At 36.1% G+C, this 21,011-nt stretch overlaps 1 protein-coding gene across 1 annotated transcript in view; it reads left to right on the top strand.

Annotated features, from left to right (window-relative positions):
* LOC136828434 (uncharacterized) overlaps positions 1 to 21,011 on the top strand; it is a 284,088-nt gene that overhangs the window by 159,038 nt on the left and 104,039 nt on the right. The gene's annotated exons all lie outside the window — the stretch shown is intronic.

Here is a 21,011-nt window from a genome sequence, read left to right on the forward strand (position 1 = left end):
TCTACTCTTTTTTACCAAGTTTCCTACATAGTTTTGTGATGGATTTTAAACAGTGCAATATACTAAATTAGAATTTAGCCAGATATTTTCATTTTGTAATGAATCATATCGTCATATTCTTTTCCCGAGCTGGTTATAAATTTAAGCCTTTTCGTCATCGCCTCACGCCAAGTGACGCAAAGACCTTATTGAAATTCTGCCAGCCAAGTCTTCCTAGGCTTAGAATTTCCCTAATCGACGCTCGCCTGCTTCCTCATTCCCGTAGAGGGGCAGTTGCCATCAGTGCACTTCACGCTGTGCACTGCAAGTATTACTCAAGGTTCTTTGCAGTGTCCCTCCACCTCTAGCTGCAACCCTTTTCGTTCCTTTTTCTGTACCTCCGTTCATATTCTTTTTCTTCCATATTACTTTCCACCCTCTTCTAACAATTGTTTCATAGTGCAACTGCTAGGTATTCTTCCCGCTATACCTTGAACACATTCTTTACTCTTAATTTCTCTTTCAGCGCAGAACGACCCCATAGGTCAAAGAGCTTGGCATTTGGCCTAAATTTCATATTCCAATTCCAACCTTCATCCTCCCTTTACAGTTCTTACTAATCTATTTCACTTTCCTTATTTGAAATTTTGTTTCTGATAAAATATTATTTATTCTCATTACATTAACTTGAGTGCTACGTTTTTATTTCATCGTTTATATTTAAAAAATTGTATTTAATTACCGCCACAGTTCAAATGTATTTTACTAAATTAGAGAGTAACTTTTCCATAAGATATTTAAAACACCTGCGAAAATAAATAAAATGGCAGCTTCTTTTAGTATTTAGTCCATGAAATCAATGTTGAGCTTTACCTATCCATGGATTAACAAGTTATTGAATATTAAAGATTACAACAATAGAATAGGATGGCGATATCATTTGTTCGAATCAGAAAAGTTATGAGCTCGGTAGTAGTGACAATGCAGGGTTGGTTTTCATGATGCCATAAGTGGTTTTTTATTTTAATTTTCCCTTATTGGCTTCCAGTTTTCATGAGTACGATAATTAACAAATAACTCACAGTTAAGTTCTGTTTTTCACTCTGATTGTATTTTATATATCCAATATGGCATTTTTTATGTTTTTGACGGTATTAGTCTGGCATTTTAAGACTTCTAATAATATATATATATATATATATATATATATATATATATATATATATATATATATATATATATATGTATATATATATTATATATATATATATATATACATATATATATATATATATATATATATATATATATATATATATATGTGTGTATATGTATGGGAATAATACAGGGAAACGTGTTTCACAAAAATAAATTTCTGACTCACCACGGGACTGAACCCCGGTCTTTCGAGTGTTAGCCCATGGCATTAGTAATTCAAACACAAAGGTCGTAAAAGGAGTTCTAACCTAAGTACTACATACCTGAGGTTTTTACTTGGCAGGCGACTAGGGCCCAACATACCAGCGAATTTTACCCAACTCTCCAACCCATCTGCGCTCGAATTGCTAACATTTCATTTGACTTACCCCTTTCATTGTGAGATGATATGGAAATAAAAACATGGAAACTCACTTCATAGAAACAAATTTCTAATTTCATGAGACCGAACCTCGGTCTCTTCGAGGTGAGTCCACAGATTAGCAATTCGGATTTTTCAGATGCATAGGGCAGTTTGAATCATACTACGTACCTGAGTTTTTCCCTGGCAGGATTAGCTCAACATACCAGTGACGCATCCTGGTTCTCCCCGACCCATCAGCGCTCGAATTGCTAACATTTCATTCCACTATGTTCATTTCCATGTGTTCATTTCCATCATATCTCACAGTGAAAGGGGTAAGTCGAATGAAATGTTAGCAATTCGAGAGCTGATGGGTCGGGGAGTTGGGTAAAATTAGCTGGTATGTTGGGCCCTAGTCGCTTGCTCGGGAAAAACTTCAGGTGCGTAGTTCTTAGGTTCCAACTCCTTTTATGACCTTCGCATCCGAATTGCTAATGCCCTTAACTCACACTTGAAATACTGAGGTTCAGTCCCGTGGTGAGTCAGAAATTTATTTCTGTGAAACACTTGTCCATGTGTTCATTGCCATCGTATCTCACAGTGAAAGGAGTAAGTTGAATGAAATGTCAGCAATTTAAGCGCTGATGGGCCAGGGAGTTGGGTAAAATTTTCTGTTATGTTGTGCCATAGTCACCTACCTGGGAAAAACTTAAGATACGTACTAGTTAGGTTTCATCTCCGTTTATGACCTCTGTGTCCGAATTGCTAATGCCCTGGACTCTCACTCGAATGACTGGGGTTCAGTCCCGTGGTGAGTTATATATACTGTATATATAGTACTAGAGGAGAAACTTCTAAGACAAGGAGTAAGATGGTTAAAAGCTGGTGAGGCATTAGTTATGCATCGGAGAACAAGGCAGAGTGTTACACGCCATGACAGTAATTAAAATGCAAACACACACACACACACACACACACACACACACATTACACACACACACACACACACATATATACATATATATATATATATATATATATATATATATATATATATATATATATATATGCCTGTGTGTGTGTTTCTGTGTGTGTGTGTGTGTTTGTGTTTGCATTTAATTACTGTCCATAGTGTGTAACACCCATTCATTACGATTGTCTCCGTGCTTCAGAATGCCTCACCAACACTACAATCATCTTAATCCTCGTCCTCAAGAGGTTTCTCTGAGTACTTTATACCCGGTCATTTATACATTCGCACAGATCACATTTCAATGAGCCAAAATAGGAAGTATGCGGCCTTCTAATTTCTCTTTCCTCCTAGCATAATGCCACAGTATTTGTTTTCTAATTCGTTAGACACTAATCCTTTGAATTAATAGTTGTCGTTCCTGTCGACAAAATCATTATCAACTACTGTACATCCTTCGTATTCCATTAAGTACCATTGCGGTTTCTTTACCCATTGACAAAGGATGGCTAAATGTGTAGTTCTGGATATCAAGTATAGATTTTAAATGTAATTTATGAAGCCTTTTAAAGTGCTAAAATCGAACAAGATGTAAAATGGTGTTGTTCTCTAAGTAGCGCAACACAACTGGTCGTCGAGGCTTCATGTCACTCTATATATTGTGATTTAAAACAAATAACAAGGTAAACGGAAAGTTGTTCGTTATAAGCTGCGCACTCTGTAAGCCTATTGCAAACTGGAGTTATTTCACAAAATCCCCAATGCCCAATTTCCATGCAGAAAAAAGTACAGTGTGTAATTCTCCCAGAGTATTGAAATCCGATGTTCATTTGCCCTCCTTGATTGCCTTATCGGATACCAATCCAAGTAATTAGATACATTTTTTTTACTAGAAAAGAAGCTCAAGTGAATACAAGATTCATTATTTACTAAAGTAAACATTTTATACATTAATTTAACGAATGCTATTAATAAATGCCTATGGCTTTGACATTAACAAACGTCTTTAGTCCATGGGCCCGTGAATGAATAAATTCTTTGATACCTAGACTCAAAAATAAATAAGAATGTGAACAAATCAATCACTATAGAGAAACAAAGCATGAGCAATATAATCTCTCTGATTACTGACAGCCTGGGAGAATTACAAATCAGTAGATCTCTCAGTTGTTCGTTGAACGTCTGTAACCAGCCGACTGCACAGCCTGATGACTGCTCTTTCGCTTCTACATTATATGGTTATACAAGTATTTTTTAGCTTTTGATTTCTTTAGTAACAGTCATCTTCTAACACTGTCATCAGAAGTAAGCATCTATTTTTCCTCTGTGTATAAGAGAGAGAGAGAGAGAGAGAGAGAGAGAGAGAGAGAGAGAGAGAGAGAGAGAGAGAGAGAGAGAGAGAGTTTCGAAGGAACCTAAGAATTTTTTGCTTTAAAAAAATATATTTTTAAAAAATTGTCTCAGTTTCATGCCTTAAATGAAGACTCAGATTTCGCTTTTATCACATGAGCATGACATATCCGTGGCATTCTAAACAATAATTGTATTCAGGCATAAAATTCTTGCATATTAATTGATCTTAAATATTAGAGTTATTTATTGTAATTCTATGTTGGTTTGATAGGGCACACAAAATTCTGATTCACCAATGTATATTAGATAAATGTATAGATACGGTTATGGCTCTATTCAACAGCCCTGATAACAGGCAAAGTTATTGTTTTCTTATACTTCAGTGACATAGGAGCTGAATTAGAATATATCCTTCAGGAAAAGGAGAATTTGCAGTTTATTTTGTTTTTTTTTTCGTTTAGTGCATCTATTGATTGCACTGACGAGCAACATCGCCGTTTAGAGTATGTTTGACCGGAATAATAACATCTGGAACTTCACTCTACACTGAAAAAACATAAACACCAATCTTTTAGAGAGGTACTATCAAATTTCATGCCATCACCAACACACAAATATAACAACAGTAGGACTCGATTATCTTCATTACGATTCTAGCTCCCTAACTAAGCAGACCGAAGCTACTGTAATACTGACTATGCCCAGCACTCCTCTCTCTCTCTCTCTCACTCTATATATATATATATATATATATATATGTATATATATATATATATATATATATATATATATATATATATATATATATATATATATATATATATATATATATATCTACATGTGTGTGAGTATAATATATATATATATATATATATATATATATATATATATATATATATATATATATATATATATATATATATATATATACATATATATATATATATATATATATATATATATATATATATATATATATATATATATATATATATATATATATATATATAGCATGTGTATATATACATTATTATTATATATATATATATATATATACTGTATATATATATATATGTAAGTGTGTGTGTATGTATATATGTGAGTGTGTGTGTGTATGTATATATGTGTGGGTAAATACTCCAATGGCCTACCAAGTGCTTTATGATCATAAATATATTTTTGTACAGTAATTTTCTTATCAGTTGTTGCCATATTGTATTACCACACATGAGATTCAAAATGTGTGTGAACTACTGACCTAGGCTACAGTAGGTGTTACGCTCACAGTGTCCATTTGCGTAAGTCAAATAGGCTATTACAGCCATATTCATGATAAAGGTAATGGAACTGATATTTTACTTACTGAATCCATTTATACTCTAATATTATCAAGTTATATCATCATCGTAATATGTATGTAAAAAAAATAATTATCTGCCATTTCCATTGAGTAATGTGTATGTTCTCAGAATCAGCAGATTGAGCATACAAACGAAAAAATTAGGAGAATCATTTTTAGTTACTACTCGAAACGAATGTATTCCTGGACTTAATGTTTTTATTTTTGTACAAAAATGTAAAACAGGTATACAAAGGTACAATTAACATAAATTTATATTAAAGTAAAATCCTAAAATTGTGAAACAGCTGTTTCGATCTGGTTTGTTTTCGCCATATTCAATATTTTTTATGTCAGCCTTTGCAAGTGCTTATTAATTATGAGAGGTGGTTATGGATTGTTACATATCATGTTTGTTGATCTTGTTTGAAACCCATTTTCCAATATTATTTCAACCTATACATGGAAATTTTGTTAAATGAAGACTATCATGGAAACTGTTTGTGCAAAATACTCTGTGTTTACATCTTTAGTACATATGGCATTTCTCATGACAACTGTCCAAAGCAAATTCATTTTAAGAACACTACTAAAAAGTAGTTGATAATTTTCTGTTTTACTGGAAATGTGTGTGTTTACGCTCACATCTGGTATTTCATCAATGATGACGTTACCATCTTCATATTTCCAGTAAGCGCTTAGTCAGTATCGCGTTACTATTTTTCTGTTTTGGTTTTCTTTGTTATACTGTACAGTATTTCTTTAAAAGTTTAGTTGACCTGGCATGATTATCACACATCATAACAGTACACAAGAGAATATTTTACCACTGTTGATATTTCATCTCTCTCTCTCTCTCTTCTCTTTGTGCTTGGTGTATTTCATTCCAAGTTACAGTACAGTAGTGTACACACACATACTTAAAAAAAATTGGGAAATATCATACATGTAAAAACACAAAACAAGACAAGCTTTAGCAAGTTCACTATGCCAGCGAATCAATGTGTGCCTACATACGTATCCTACGCACACGACTGTGTTTATCTTTTGAGTTGAAAAATAAAAATGAAAAATACAGTAAAAATATAAATGAGAGTAACGTAAAATATAAATAAAAAATAATGAGCGAAACAACACAAAACAAAAGTTCTAGCATGGCAGACATCTACCTAGCCCTCTTCACTCATTCAACACTGTAACGCCACCTCCTCCCAGGAAGGGAAACTGCTCCCAGCGCCACCTTCCAAAATAACCCCTTCCCCGAATGAGTTCTTCACACAACCTTATTGCCCTTCCTCGCCCATGGAGCCCAGCCATCCGACCCATCCCTTCTACCTTGGAAACTTTTCCAGGTCTCCCCCACCTCCCAAAAGCCTTTCTTAGTCTATTTTTCAGTGTAAGTATTGTTACCAACATTTCTGAGGCCAACAACTGTGCAGCATGTTTTTTAAATTTATTTTATATTTATATATATCATATGTCTTGAGCCTTGGTTCCTGGTCTGGGTTTGTTAGATAACATCTAGTTCTGGATACTTGTGATCTGATAATCAGTGATCACTATATATAGAGATATATATATATATATATATATATATATATATATATATATATATATATATATATATATATATATATATATATATATATATATATACTTAGTGAAGGAGGACAGAGGGTAAGTGAGAGTAATTATGTGGTATACATAGATGGCAAAAAGAAGATTATGGAAAAATCTTTAGTTTAGTTAGGTAGTCTGGGTTGATAGTCTCTTTGGATAATTTTCTTTTTAAATTACATGAAAGTAATTTTTGTTATTATACTGGTTTCTGGTACCTGTTTAGGATTTTATTTTTATTTCATTAGAAGATGTCAGCTTCCAGAAATTTGGCATTTATAGTGTAACTTATCTGAGTTACTGATACAGTACCATTGTACTGTTGCTGAGTTTGCTTGTATTGTTTGTTTTTGGTCTTCTTTGGTATCCTTTGTTCCCATTTCAGTCAGGGTTTATGTCTTTCTATGGTTTATTGCTTTACCTGACTTTGTCATTAAGAATAGTCTTAATATATATATATATATATATATATATATATATATATATATATATATATATATATATATATATATATATATGTATATATATATATATATATATATATATATATATATATATATATATATATATATTTGTATATATATATATATATATATATATATATATATATATATATATATATATATATATATATAATCATGATATATTATATATATATATATATATATATATATGTATATATATACTGTATATATATATATATATATATATATATATATATCTATATATATATATATATATATATATATATATATATATATATATCCATATATATATATATATATATATATATATATATATATATATATATATATATATATATATATATATATATATATATATAAATCTGTGAGGTATTACAAATGTTGTTTAATATCCAATTCATGCTACTTTGGGAATATCCTGATGGGGATTCATCACCGATGGGGAATTTATAAGTAATAAATGGATTGGTAATGCCAGGTCTCGATCGTTCGACGCAGTTACCTTCCAACGACTCCAGTCGACTGTCTACCCACTGAGCCATCAAGAGAGGTATAAGTTAACGCTGAATCTGCTGTACTTGTTTACCTGTTGAGAGCGGGGAAATTATACTTAGCTTCGGCATTAACCCATCTCCACCATGATAGCTCATTGGTACGTTTGGAACACACAGCTCTTATTATGAAATTTTTATCACACCGTGATTTATATACAATCATGAAGCTACAAATGTCATTTAATATCCAATTCACGCTACTGGTACCAATGAGCTACCATGTTGGAGGTGGGTTAATGAAGTTACATAATTTCCTGCTCTTACAGGTAAACAAGTATAGCAGATTCAGCTTTAACTTACACCTCTCTGAATGGCTCAGTGGATAGTGCATCGACTGGAGTTGTTGGAAGGTAACTGTGTCGAGGGATCAAGACCTAGTAGTATCGATCCATTTATCACTTATAAAATTCCCCTTCGGTGATAATTCCCCATCGGGGATATTCCCGAAGTAGCTTGAATTGGATATTAAACGACATTTGTAGTTTCATGATTGTATATAAATCATGGTGTGATAAAATTTCATAATAAGAGCTGTGTTCCAAACGTACCAATGAGCTATCATGGTGGAGGTGGGTTAATGCCGAAGCTAAGTATAATTTTCCCCCATCTTGACGGGTAAATAAGCACAGCAGATTCAGCATTAACTTATACTTCTCTTGATGGCTCAGTGGGTAGACCGTCGACTGGAGTCGTTGGAAGGTAACTGTGTCGAGGGATCGAGACCTGGCAGTACCGATCCATTTATCACTTATAAATTCTCCTTCGGTGATAATTCCCCATCGGGGATATTCCCGAAGTAGCATGAATTGGATATTGAACGACATTTGTAGCTTCATGATTGTATATAAATCATGGTGTGATAAAATTTCTGTACATACACATTATTTAGTAGGAAAAATCACTCAAACAAAGACATGACGGCGTCTCTATCGACGCTAAGGGCGGTAGGCTGTGTTTTAAAAAAGTAATGTCTTAGTAGGGAATAGGTTAGCATTAGAGTCCTCAACCAACAGGGAGGGTTTTCACCAAGTAACCTCTAGTGAAGATGGTCTTAAGCTTCCTTTTTCCTTGTCCTATGCATTTGGCGATGTCTCTGTCAATTTTTCGGATCAAGAATGTGGATGAACGCTGGACAAACAGCCTGCCCTGATCTGACCTCACACAAGCAGAGAGAGACCCACCTTCGTGAAACGAGCATGCATCGTTGCTTGGAGCAACTCTCCTTTGTCCTTTCCTATCTGTTATTTTACTCAGTGAATCCACAATAAGTATTCTTCGAGAACTCCAATCGGCAGTTGAATTGTGCAAGCAACCTACGTGAATGGCAGTTTGGAACTGACAAGGTTCTTGCCGACGGCGTATCTCTTCACTGTACTTAAATTTTTCCAGTGTTTCCCCTTCAGCCACCATTTATGAGAGAGAACCTGGTATAATCATATTACTTTATGAAGTCTAGTATATAAATTATGATCATTGCCTAGCAAATTGCATAAGCCATCCTCTGCAAGTAGGAATTAGGAAAGTCAAGTGTAAGTAAATTTCAGGCAAGCCGTGATCCCGATCCCTATTTGGAAGAAAATATCCTTTACAATACTAAACCTGCATACGGTTCGCTAGAGGTACAAAACATTTGTTACATTATATCTTTTTGGCGGAAGCAGGAAATTCACCGTGTCAGAAGCTGATCAATGGTTTGGTGTGATTTTCGCTATCACAGCAAATTTTTTCTTTGTTGAGACTAGGTGGGTAATGAAAGAGGGTTTGATGTAATCTATTTGTTACAGAAGTAATCCATTATTCCATACATAGTTCTGACTGGTGACCTAATCCAATTAAGTAATTGTCTGTCTGTTGAGGGTAACTTCAGCTTCAATTGACAGTCATGCGGTGTCCTGGCGCATAGCTACGTAACTTACATTAATTAATTAAGAAACTCATCAGCCAAATCCCACACGTAACGCTGGCGATCTTGCTAGGATTCTAAATAATTTAGAGAGAAAAGAATCGGGAATCAAATTAATTCATTACACATCACTTTCAGAGAAAAGTCATATTATATTTAATTTCTAGCTAACTCTTTCAAAACGAGGAGACAGGACAAGGTATAAGGCAATAAGAATACTCATTTTATAATTAAGTAAAATTAGCGAGGTAGGGAAAATGCATTGAGAGCAGCTAATATATAATTTATAATTTACAAACTTACAAGAAATAATACAGTTCAGACAAGCTGCCAATTCACATATTTCCCAAGGTTGTTGGACGAGTTATTGAGTCATATTTAATATTTGCTATTTTCCTCGGCCAAGTATTAATGCATGATATTGATTTTTGAAACTAGTTAATCTATTGCACATTAAAGAACAGAGAAAGGTGCCTAACGCTTCTTTCAGGTAGGGAGGACAAATTTGAGAAGTCCGTTGAATTTCAAAAGCAGTTTGTCATCCATGAGGGGCCTCGAAAGGAGTGTAATAGAGTATTGAGTTTTCATATTACGGGAAAGACACTAAAATTCCGTGTCATTATAAAGCAAACGGGCAACAGTTAATTTCATAATTTGCATATTTAAGTAACATAAATTCCGCCATCAGGATGGCACAGATCCATTCCTTTTGTGTCCTCGAACCTGTAAAGAGTGGAGGAAGCAATGGAAATTAATCGCGCGCGAGAAAAAAAAAAAAGAGGAAAAAGTGTAGCTCAGTAATTTGCCTTTCATCTCCATAACATGAAAATCTTTGCATTGATGTATTTAGTTAAAATTTGTATTCCTACTTTGCTTCATTCGTTTTGTGAGAGGAATTCGAGTGCTTTGTATGATTCCAGTGTTAACAAATGCTGCGCTCGAGATGTCGTGTATTCATCAGCAGAGACTGCTCCTAGCCGCATTTTGTTTTGAATTTTGCTGCATTATAGCGGGATTTGTCCGACATTTTGGAACTCTTGTTGACTGCTCCCCATGTCCGCCATCTTAAATCCTTTGTTGTTATTACTGGTTTGTGGGGGCGCCACAGTCACCTTAGCCTCTGCCTCAATTGCCACTTCAGGAATTACTTTGTTTGCGTAGTAATCCTACTGCAAAAATCTTCGACAGAACATGACTTCTAAGAGATAGGAATTAAGTTAGGATTCTGTACAATAGATAAAAGACATAATTTAGTCAGGGAATGATAGGATTTATTTAGGAGATATATAACAAAAGAAAGAAAAAAAGTCTATACAAATACCCAGGCATAAGAAATTATAAGGAAGGAAAAGAAACTTATAATTTTTAATCATAACTTCTCAGAGTAAGACGTACGACTGCCTCAGGGAAAGCAGGATTACAAGACAATCCCCTAAAATAGCCCAAGAAGACATATCTTCAAATAAGACACCTGCCAGTGGACAGTAATAAAATTTTTCTTATTTTCTCTCTCTCTCTCTCTCTCTCTCTCTCTCTCTCTCTCTCTCTCTCTCTCTCATATATTCAAGTAAGCATTCAACTAACTCTCCGAGTGTAATGGTGTTGAATTCATAGAAAGAACAGGCTAACACCGCGATAATTAATTGAACTTAACCCAAATAACTAGAAACACCTTTGTCCCACAACAAGATGAGGACAAGTTAAGATTAATTACAGTTAGAAACTGTTGGTCACAAGTGAGGTCTTTTATCCAGACCTAAGCAGAAAGTAGCCTTCTCCCTCTGCATGAAAAGGGAGTAGCACAGCACGTACTGGAACCAGTCACTTATGAGGGCCTCAAAAGCAACCATCATTTACTTTTCTTGCCACAGTGCCACTTAATAAGGAGGCACTGTTCAACTGAATACCATCCCTCTCTCTTTACCTCCCCTTTCTCCTAGTGATTTGGCACACTCTGGGTTGGGTAGAGTGCATTTCCTTAAATATACACTAGGTGGACTCAAATAAAGGGTTCCTAGGATCAAACTGGCACTATAGTGCTACCTGTGAAAAGAAGAAAACCAGAAAAAGTGAACACAGAAGAAAAGTCCTTGCCCAAGTTCCACCAGTATATTAAGATGCTGAGGCCACCAGTGTGACCTTACATGGCAGACCAACCATTACAGTGCCACCTTACTGAAAAGGTGCCACATCAATGAAGAGTCACTCTAAATCTGAGGGACACTTCCTTGCTGCCCAAGTATGTCCAGTCGACCTGGATAGATGCCCTTACCCACCAGAACCATGGCAACAGAGAATCATAGAGCCTTCACAGAGCTGGGGACGGCAGCTGGTCTCATGGAATTGGACCTCACCAGGTGGGTGAAGGAGCAGCTGGATGACTTGGCCAAGCAAGAGAAGGAAGAAAGACTGTAACGGCAGAATTATGAAGCTGAACAGAGGGCTTATGAAGCAGAACAAAGGCAGCTGGAAGACAAAAGAGAAGAAAGGAGAAGACAGCATGAGTTAGCCTTCAAGGAAAAGGAGCTCGAGCTGGAAAAAGCTAGGAAGGAAAATGCTGAAGCTATGGCTATACACCAAGCCTCCAACCCCACACCTGCTGCACCAAATGTTCCAATCTCGAGCATTAATTCCCTCGTCCCCAAGTGGACTGAGGATGAGCCGAAGCATGGTTGGAGGCACAGAGGCAATTTCGATAACTACAGCACCACCGGGACAGAGGGCCCAGTGCCAGCCAAGTACATGGAGGGAAAAGCTACAGCACTTCGCTCACTGGAGAAGAGTCAGAGAGGGCAACATGGTTAGCGCGTGAGAGTCATCACAAAAGCCTACAAATAACTCCTGAGAAATGGAGACAGCAGTTCTGGAGGGCTTGTTAACCCTTCGCCACCGGACGACACATACGCCTTTACGGTACAGTAATAAAGACCGCGACGCACGCCTATACGTCTTTCTATCCCTCCCCTCGGAAGTGCTGGTGAGCTTCGTTTCTTTCTTCAGCTTCTGGATGGGTTTGTGCGTAGTATTGTGTACGAGAGGTGCAGAAGCTCCACCCACTATCTATTCTAGCCAATGAGTGTCCGATGGTCGACGTCATATTCATATGGGATATTATAAGGGGTATCGTCCAGCAGCACATGCCAGTGCGCCTCAAGCTGTTATGTATGAAACATTGTCACGATCTTGTGAGTAAACCATTTGGATTCGAAGGCTAAACTTTTTCTCCTTTTGATTGCAGTTATTTTACAGGTTTTTTTTATTTTTCAGTATCATGATGTCGGATGATAGTATTTCAGATTCTGCAGGATATTCACAGATCTGTCAGATGATTATAGTGATAGTTGTTATAGCTGCTTAGAGGATGACAGCGACACTGGGAGATTTTTAGAAGAATTAACCCATTGTCGGCGAAGGTTGGCAGTTCATAAATAGATCCATTTTGTGACAAGCGTTTAGACCCAATCTCCGATTTCAATGGAGGGTGACAATGGGATCTCTGTTTGCACACCCGACTTCACCTATGGGGGCTGTCTCACATTCAGACATAAATAAAATCTTAAATGCTTTTATTGTTATTGTTTAACATACCATTGATAGATAGATTACATAGATAGATAGATAATCATTTAATTATTTAGGTCTTATCTTACCAGTAAATTCTTGACTTCCTCAGTGCAGGCTTAGGCTATTTGAAAAGGAAGTCCATTCTCCTGTTCCTGTTTTGTGCAAACAGATCAATAACTTTTCATTTAGTCCTGGCATATTATTGATTGAAACCTTCTCTATTGAAATAATGGCAAGTGCATTTAGCCTCTCCTGCTTCATAGTGCTCCTTAAGAAAGTTTTGACCCTCTTCAGTGTTGAAAACAACGCTCGGCTCTGCTGTAGTCATTGGAATTGTCAAAAGAATTTTTACAAGTTTTGTCAATTCACAGAGTACATCACCTAAATTATTTTCATTCACAATCTTTAATAGTTCACTCAATTTGGAAAACTCATGCAAATCACTTCTGTCATAGAATGCTCTAAGTTCAGTCAAAAGTCTTTCTTTGGCAATCATGGGGTAAGCTTCAGTGGCTACTTCAACTTCTTCTAAAGTAACTTTTTGCTTGAAATTAGTGAAACAGTCTTTGTTGAACAATTTAGCAGCTACTAATTGTTTAGTGAAAAAGAAAATCTCTCAGCTATGTCAGCTCACACACTGTCACACACTTCTTTGCTTCAGCCATTTGTGTTTTGTGGAATTTTCACAGTATTTAGAATTTCTTATTTTAGAAATGGCCCTTTTGAAGTTTGTAATAAACTCGTCTTAGCTTTAGTCACATCAATGTCTCTACACTGCATTTGGTGAAAATCACTTCTACATGAGGCATTAGCTGGTGGAAAAGCTCCAACCAAAACTTAAAACTTTCATCATTCAGGGTGTTCAAAAATACCTGTTGCTTCTCGTATGGTTATAGTAGCATTTGATGTACTCTGTATTTCCTCCATGCATTTTTTTAAGGGTTCAAAATGTTCATAAACCTTGTTGACGGTGCGACTATGAAAGTTCCACCTTGTAGAAGATGGGCGGGAATGCCTAGTCATGTGCTTTGTGTTAACATTTAAAACGTAGAGGTGACCTTGAAAAAATGCTGCTATGCCGGAAGGTTAGAGAAAAAATATTCGTGAACCCCGTGTAACACTGGCAGCATTTTGCATAATAAGATTAAGTTGGTGGGCATAACAGTGAATGAAGTGGGCGTTTGTTGTACACTGATTTGATTTTAGCCTGAACACCCCCTTCTTACCTTTCATAACACTTGCACCATCAAATGTTTGAGCAATCAGTTTCTCTGCATTCCCTTCAAAGGACTGTGCTTAACTGATGAAGGATGCATTTCGATAGCCCATCCGCCGGTTTGATTTTCTGGAGTAAAAATCCCCAAAAATCTCTCAACAACCTCTTCACTGAGCAAGTATCTTAGAACAATAACCATTTGAGTTTGTTCTGAAAACATCTGTAGTGTCGTCTGCCATAACAGCAACAAAAGGAGCTTTAATTTCTTTTCTGATCTGATCACGATAGATTTGCAGCAGACAATCGAGAATTTCATTCTGAATAGTCTTGGAGACACCTTTGAAGACTGCATTACTTTCTAAATGGGCCCAAGCAAGTCTGGATCTAATTGTGATGCATGATTTATCAGTCCTCTAAATACACCTGGATTAGCAGAGTCATCAGTTTCATCATGTCCACACAAAGGTAGCTCAAAATGTCCACAAAATCTTATGCAGTCTATAATCTTGGACAAAATTTCACGATTCTGGTAACCTTCTTATTATGTGCATTCACTGAACGTCTGTATCCCCCTCACTAAGTCTTTTCTTAATATTTACACTCCAAGAACAGATAGAGAAATGACATTATCAATATGCTTCCTGGAATTCTCGTGTTTCTCTGTTTTTTCTTTCAAGTTCTTTATGCATAGAAAGCCATCTTTGGACCATACTGAATCGTTACTCCAAACAACAGACATGAAAAGCAAATAGTGCATTCTTAACTTCCCATGATCCACAGAGCCATGTTTTCCTTTGATACCAATCACAATTAAAACTGCGAATATACTTCTTGTTGTGGCTTACTCCTTCTTGTACAATTTAATGTCTGGTAATGGGCGACCTGCTTGTTTAATTGCTACCTTCTCTTGAAGTGTTAATTGTGAAAAATTGAGTTCTTTCAATGAAGAAACAAATCTTTGCTTCTTGTGCCATTTTGCAAAATAATGCTAGGCCTACCTGTGAAAAGAAGAATAAATACTATTTTTATACGATGTTTCTGTGATCTTACAACATCTATGATAATTAAAAATGAGCACAAGCCATCACTGATTAATAATATTTTAAAATCATCCCTGGTAAATTGCTAAACAGTATCAAAAATAAGAGCGACGCAAAAACATACATACCGTCACACCAACGTCTGAGACAAGACTGCGTGGGAGGCTGTCCACACTCTGCACACCACCGGGAAGCCTCCCCTTCTCCCCGCTCTCCGCACCCATTCACAAATAACCGTCACGTCTGAGACAAGACTGCATGGGAGGCAGTCCACTCTCCATACTGCCCAGGAAGCTTCCCCTTTCTCCCTCGCTTTCGTATCATTAAATAGTAAATAATTTACGTACTTCCTCATTGTTTTGCAGTAATTTTTTTCATATAAATATGTGAGAATAGGTGTTTTCATGTTAATGATAGTCAAACATCAATAAATTAACTTTATTTTCGTGAATCCTAGAAATCCACCGGGGGGGCTGCAGTCTCACAGTCCCTATTGATGAGCCGCCCCTGGTGAAAAGAGCCACTACGCTCATGACACGCATGGCCGAAGACCTCATTGAGGCAGACATTTATCATATGAGGCAAACCTCATGTACCAACCAGTAATTACCAATTGTAGTACAGAAAACCTTGTAATTTAGCTAGTGCATTGTCCCTTATGTGTTAGGATAGGTTAGGATCGGAGATACCATAGAATGTACCATTTGGCTAGGTCTAAAACATCATGATTATAGGAGGTAGCACGTAATAACCGTAAGCACCTTTAAGTACAGTTAGGATTCTGTAAGTAAGTGATCAAAGCTCATATCCTAGCTAGAGTTAGTTAGATCCGTAGCTAGTTAGACTGCACGTGATAAATCTGCTCAGGGGAGAAGAGTAACGTAATAGAGGCGAGCAGCTTGTTTAGTACAGACCTTCACCCCCGAAAGGGAGTGAAGGCCTTCTTAAGGTGGGGAGCTTTTATAAAACAGAAAGTCGTTTCTGTCGATGCTGAGGGAATGCGGTAGACTGTGTTTTTCAAAAAAATAATGTCTTTAGCAGGGAAGAGTTAGCATCAGGGGCCCTAACCCACAGGGAGGGTTTTACCAAGTTGCCTCTAGTGAAGGTGGTCTTAAGCTCTTTTGCTCTGTCCTATGCATTCGGCGATGTCTCTGTCAATTTTTCAGAATGCCTGGGGCTACCTACGCACGTATGGACAAACAGCTTTTGCCCTGACCTGACCCACGAAAGTCAGTGGAGAGAAGCTAACCTTCAGACGAAGAGCACACGTCGTGCTTAAGCAAAACTTTGTCCTTTGTTCCTTCCAGTCTTGTTTACTAGTGACCTGACAATACTTGTGTGTTTTTCAAGAAGCTGTATCGACAGTTGCAGTGTGCAAGCAAACCACGTAAACGTTAGGTCTGAAAATTGACGAGTATCTGCTGTCTGCTAGTATTCTTCCTCTGTATTTCATCTTTTCCCATTGCTTTACCACTTCGCCACCATCTACGAGAACCTGGTATAACCATATTTCTTTTATGAAGCCTAATGTATAAATAGTTAATATTGCCTAGTGAAATTGCATAAGTAGGAATTAGGGAAAGTTAAGTGTAAGTAAATTTCAGGCAGCCTTGTGTCGCAATCCCATTGTTTGGAAGAGAAATAGCCTTCCTATTACTAAAACTGCGATGATATCTACTAGTACAGACATCTGTTGCGTTATATTTTCTTACGGGAGCAGGAAAAATTGATGGTGTCCGCCGTTGGCGAAAGTTCATGCAGTTTCCTCACTATGACTGCACATTCTTTCTTTGTTGGGACTAAGTGGGAAGTAAAGGGGTTTGATGCAATCCATTGTTACAGAGTAATCCATTATCCCATACGTAGTTTCCCAGCTGGCGCCCTAATTCAGTTAAGTAATTGTCTGTCTTTAGCTTTAATTGACAGGTTACGTGTGTTATTGGCAAAGCGGGGCTACATAAATTACATTAATTAATTAACTCATCAGCCAAGGCCACATGGAACAATATATATATATATATATATATATATATATATATATATATATATATATATATATATATATATATATATATATATATACACACACACACATATATACAGCATATATATAATACATAACTATATATATATATAAATATATATTATTACAAATAGTATATACTGTTGAACTCTCTGCTTTGATCTAGTAAAATATAACCAAAAAGAGAAAAAAAACAAAGAAAGGGAAGCACCAAAAAGCTTTCTCTGTGTACAACAGTGCGGGAGGAAAACCGAGAGATAGTTGTGTGTCCCAAAACCACCAACCGGCTTCAGAAGATTATAAGTTTAGTTTAGGGACCTATCCCAAGGGGAAGGTTTCACTAGGGCCACCTTTAGTTAGGGTATCCCTTAAGCTCCCTTTTTGCTAAAAACTTTGTACTGGCGAGTTTTATTATCTGTCAGGCTACCCGCCCACTACAAAGGGGGGGAGTTGTTTACAAGCAACGACCCACGCATTCGATCCCAGGTCAGCAGTCCAGCGGTCACGAGCAGTGAGAGTACAAGTGGTATCGCTCTCGCTCCCATCTTCCTTTGCCTTTCTAACTCTAGTGGAACCGAACTGACGAGGATCGATTCAACAGATCCCAGGCGTCAGATGCAAGTGAGCATCAGTGGTCTACTATAAGGTAAGTCTGAAGATGACAATTACTTGCCATTCTCCCTTTAGATCTATAACTTAATTTTCTGTTTCAAGTTTCTCTCTTATCAGTCACTGACTATAAAGAATCCTAGTGAAACCATATCCCATTTATGAAGTCGATTATGTGAAGTACAATTAGTGTTGCCTAGTGAGATTGCATAAAGTATCCTCCATGGTGTTAACATAATATTCTCGATTTAAGATGCACCGAAATATTGTGTCCGAAGGGGCACGAAGCTGGAACTGTTATCGGCTCGCATAGAATTTCTTACTTAGATGGTTGATCAGTGTGGTTTATTTAATTCATTTGTTTCAGAATAAATCAAATATTCAGTAACCTAGTTTCAACTGGCGGTCGAATCTAATTAAGTTAATTATCTGTCTTTTGGGTAACTTTTAGCCTCAATTGATGGGATTACTTGGGTCTTAGGTAAAACAAGGCTATATCAGTCACGGTAATTAATAGTGAAACTCATCTGCCAAATGACCCATGTAACAGTATAATAATATATATATATATATATATATATATATATATATATATATATATATATATATATATATATAATATATATATATATAATATATATATATATATATATATATATATATATATATATATATATATATATATATATATATATATATATATATATATATATATATATATATATATATATATATATATATATATATATATATATATATATATATATATATATATATATATATATATATATATATATATTGTTACGTGTGAGGGTCTTGATTGATCATGTATTATTCAATTTACGTAAGTTTTACTGCCCTGCAAACCAAGATTACACGTAACCTGCCACTTGAAGCCATTAACCTTAACAAGAATATTTGAGATGAATTTGATTTTAAACGCAACAGTTCTTCCAAACATTCGGACGCGAGGCATACAAAGCATCGAGATTTAACCTGATTTTGCTTACCTAAATCCTAGGTATTTTACTGGAATAACGGGGTTGAAGCTAACAATATAATAATGAGGCTTAATCTAGACTTCGTAAACACATATACAGTAAGTGGGGATGAAGGGGAAAACAAAAGAAATGCAAAATACAGAAAAAGATAAAAGAATGGGCGAAGTTTTGAACAAAAAGCGACTTTACCTTAGGACGAACGTTGTGCGCACCAACACCGCCGGGGGGGGTTCTTCGCAATTGCTCTTCACTTCACTAATAGGATAATAGACAAAGAAAGGGAGAAGAGGCCCCGTCGGACATGTGGTCTCTCCGAATGCTCCAGTCTCTCTCTTTCCCTGACCGGCCTGGGTCAAAACAGGCCTACAGTCATGCCTTAGGCGTCTCGCTCTGTTAAAACATTCGCCACGAGAGACAGGTAAAAAGGAAAAAAGGACCTTAGGACCACCTATTTTTAAAGTTGAATATGGAAATTTCTCCTATGGGGTTAAATGCCTAAATGCTACCTATTCCTTTCTCCAACGGATGTTAAAGTTTGAACTGAAGACGCTCCTAATGCGGACAATGGCTTTTCCCGGTCTTGGTCAGGCTGATATTATTTACAATCAAATGTTACGAGGGCGAACAGCAGTAATATTTATAAATATATATATATATATATATATATATATATATATATATATATATACACTAGCTGAAGTACCACCGTTGGCCGTTAAAAACTCAAAAACGTTTGAACACACCCAGAACACTGAACACACCAAAACGTAAGAGCACACCCGGATATTTATTTATCCCAACCCTCTATTAAACAGGAAAGGAATCAAACCTATCTATGGTGTAACATTAAAGAATTTTTTTTATAGACTTTCAAAAATATAAATACAGTACATAAATTATAAAGTATAATATTTCACAAGGTCACTATAATATTACTTTAACACAAAACTTGATTGTAAACAACATTTTTAGTTTCATCACCAGGAGCAAGAATGAATAGATTCTTGGGTGAACCCACGATTGAGCAAGCAACATAAGATTGTCCGTGGGGAAAACATGGCGATCTCAAATCGACTCCACAATAATTAATAGATTGTCCCTGTGCCTTGTTGATCGTGATCAAGAACGCGAGAGGAATATAAAACTTTTCACAGAAATAAAAAAAAATATGATTAATAAACTTAAATCCAAAATGAACAGTATCATTATCAAATAAATTAAGAAACACTTATACAATTATCTAAAAGAGCGAAATGACTATCACATTCACTGAAAGATGATAAACTGGAAGACTTGCCGAGTTAGCTTCCCTTAAATACAGACTTCTTTTTATTTTACAAATTTCCAGAAGCCTCTACTGACACCGAATTATATTCGTTTCCAAAAATTTTCAAATGGTTATTCAGAGTTCTATTCGTTATATTCGACTAAACTTGGACTTCATTGGCATTGGGAATGTCACTATTCATCTCAGGGACCTCGAAACTATGGATTCGACGCTAATTTCGGTCATTTTTGACATTTTATTTTCACCCCTTCTTCCTATCGGGGCTGAACTTGGACTTAAAGAGCATCTTGAGGGTCACTATTCATCTCAGCGACATCGACAATTATGATTAGACACTAATATCTGTCGTTTTCGGTTATTTTTACATGTCACTCCTTCCCACCCCCATCCCCTGTGGTGCCCGTGATGTCTTACCCCACAGTGTTCTCTTCCATTTAGTAAGTCATATGTATACCAAAATAAGATATGATAAGCCTGTGAAGTTTAATTAGTTACTAAGTCTACGCCAG

Source organism: Macrobrachium rosenbergii, chromosome 42 (genome assembly GCF_040412425.1).
Source record: "Macrobrachium rosenbergii isolate ZJJX-2024 chromosome 42, ASM4041242v1, whole genome shotgun sequence".
NCBI classification, from domain to species: domain Eukaryota; kingdom Metazoa; phylum Arthropoda; class Malacostraca; order Decapoda; family Palaemonidae; genus Macrobrachium; species Macrobrachium rosenbergii.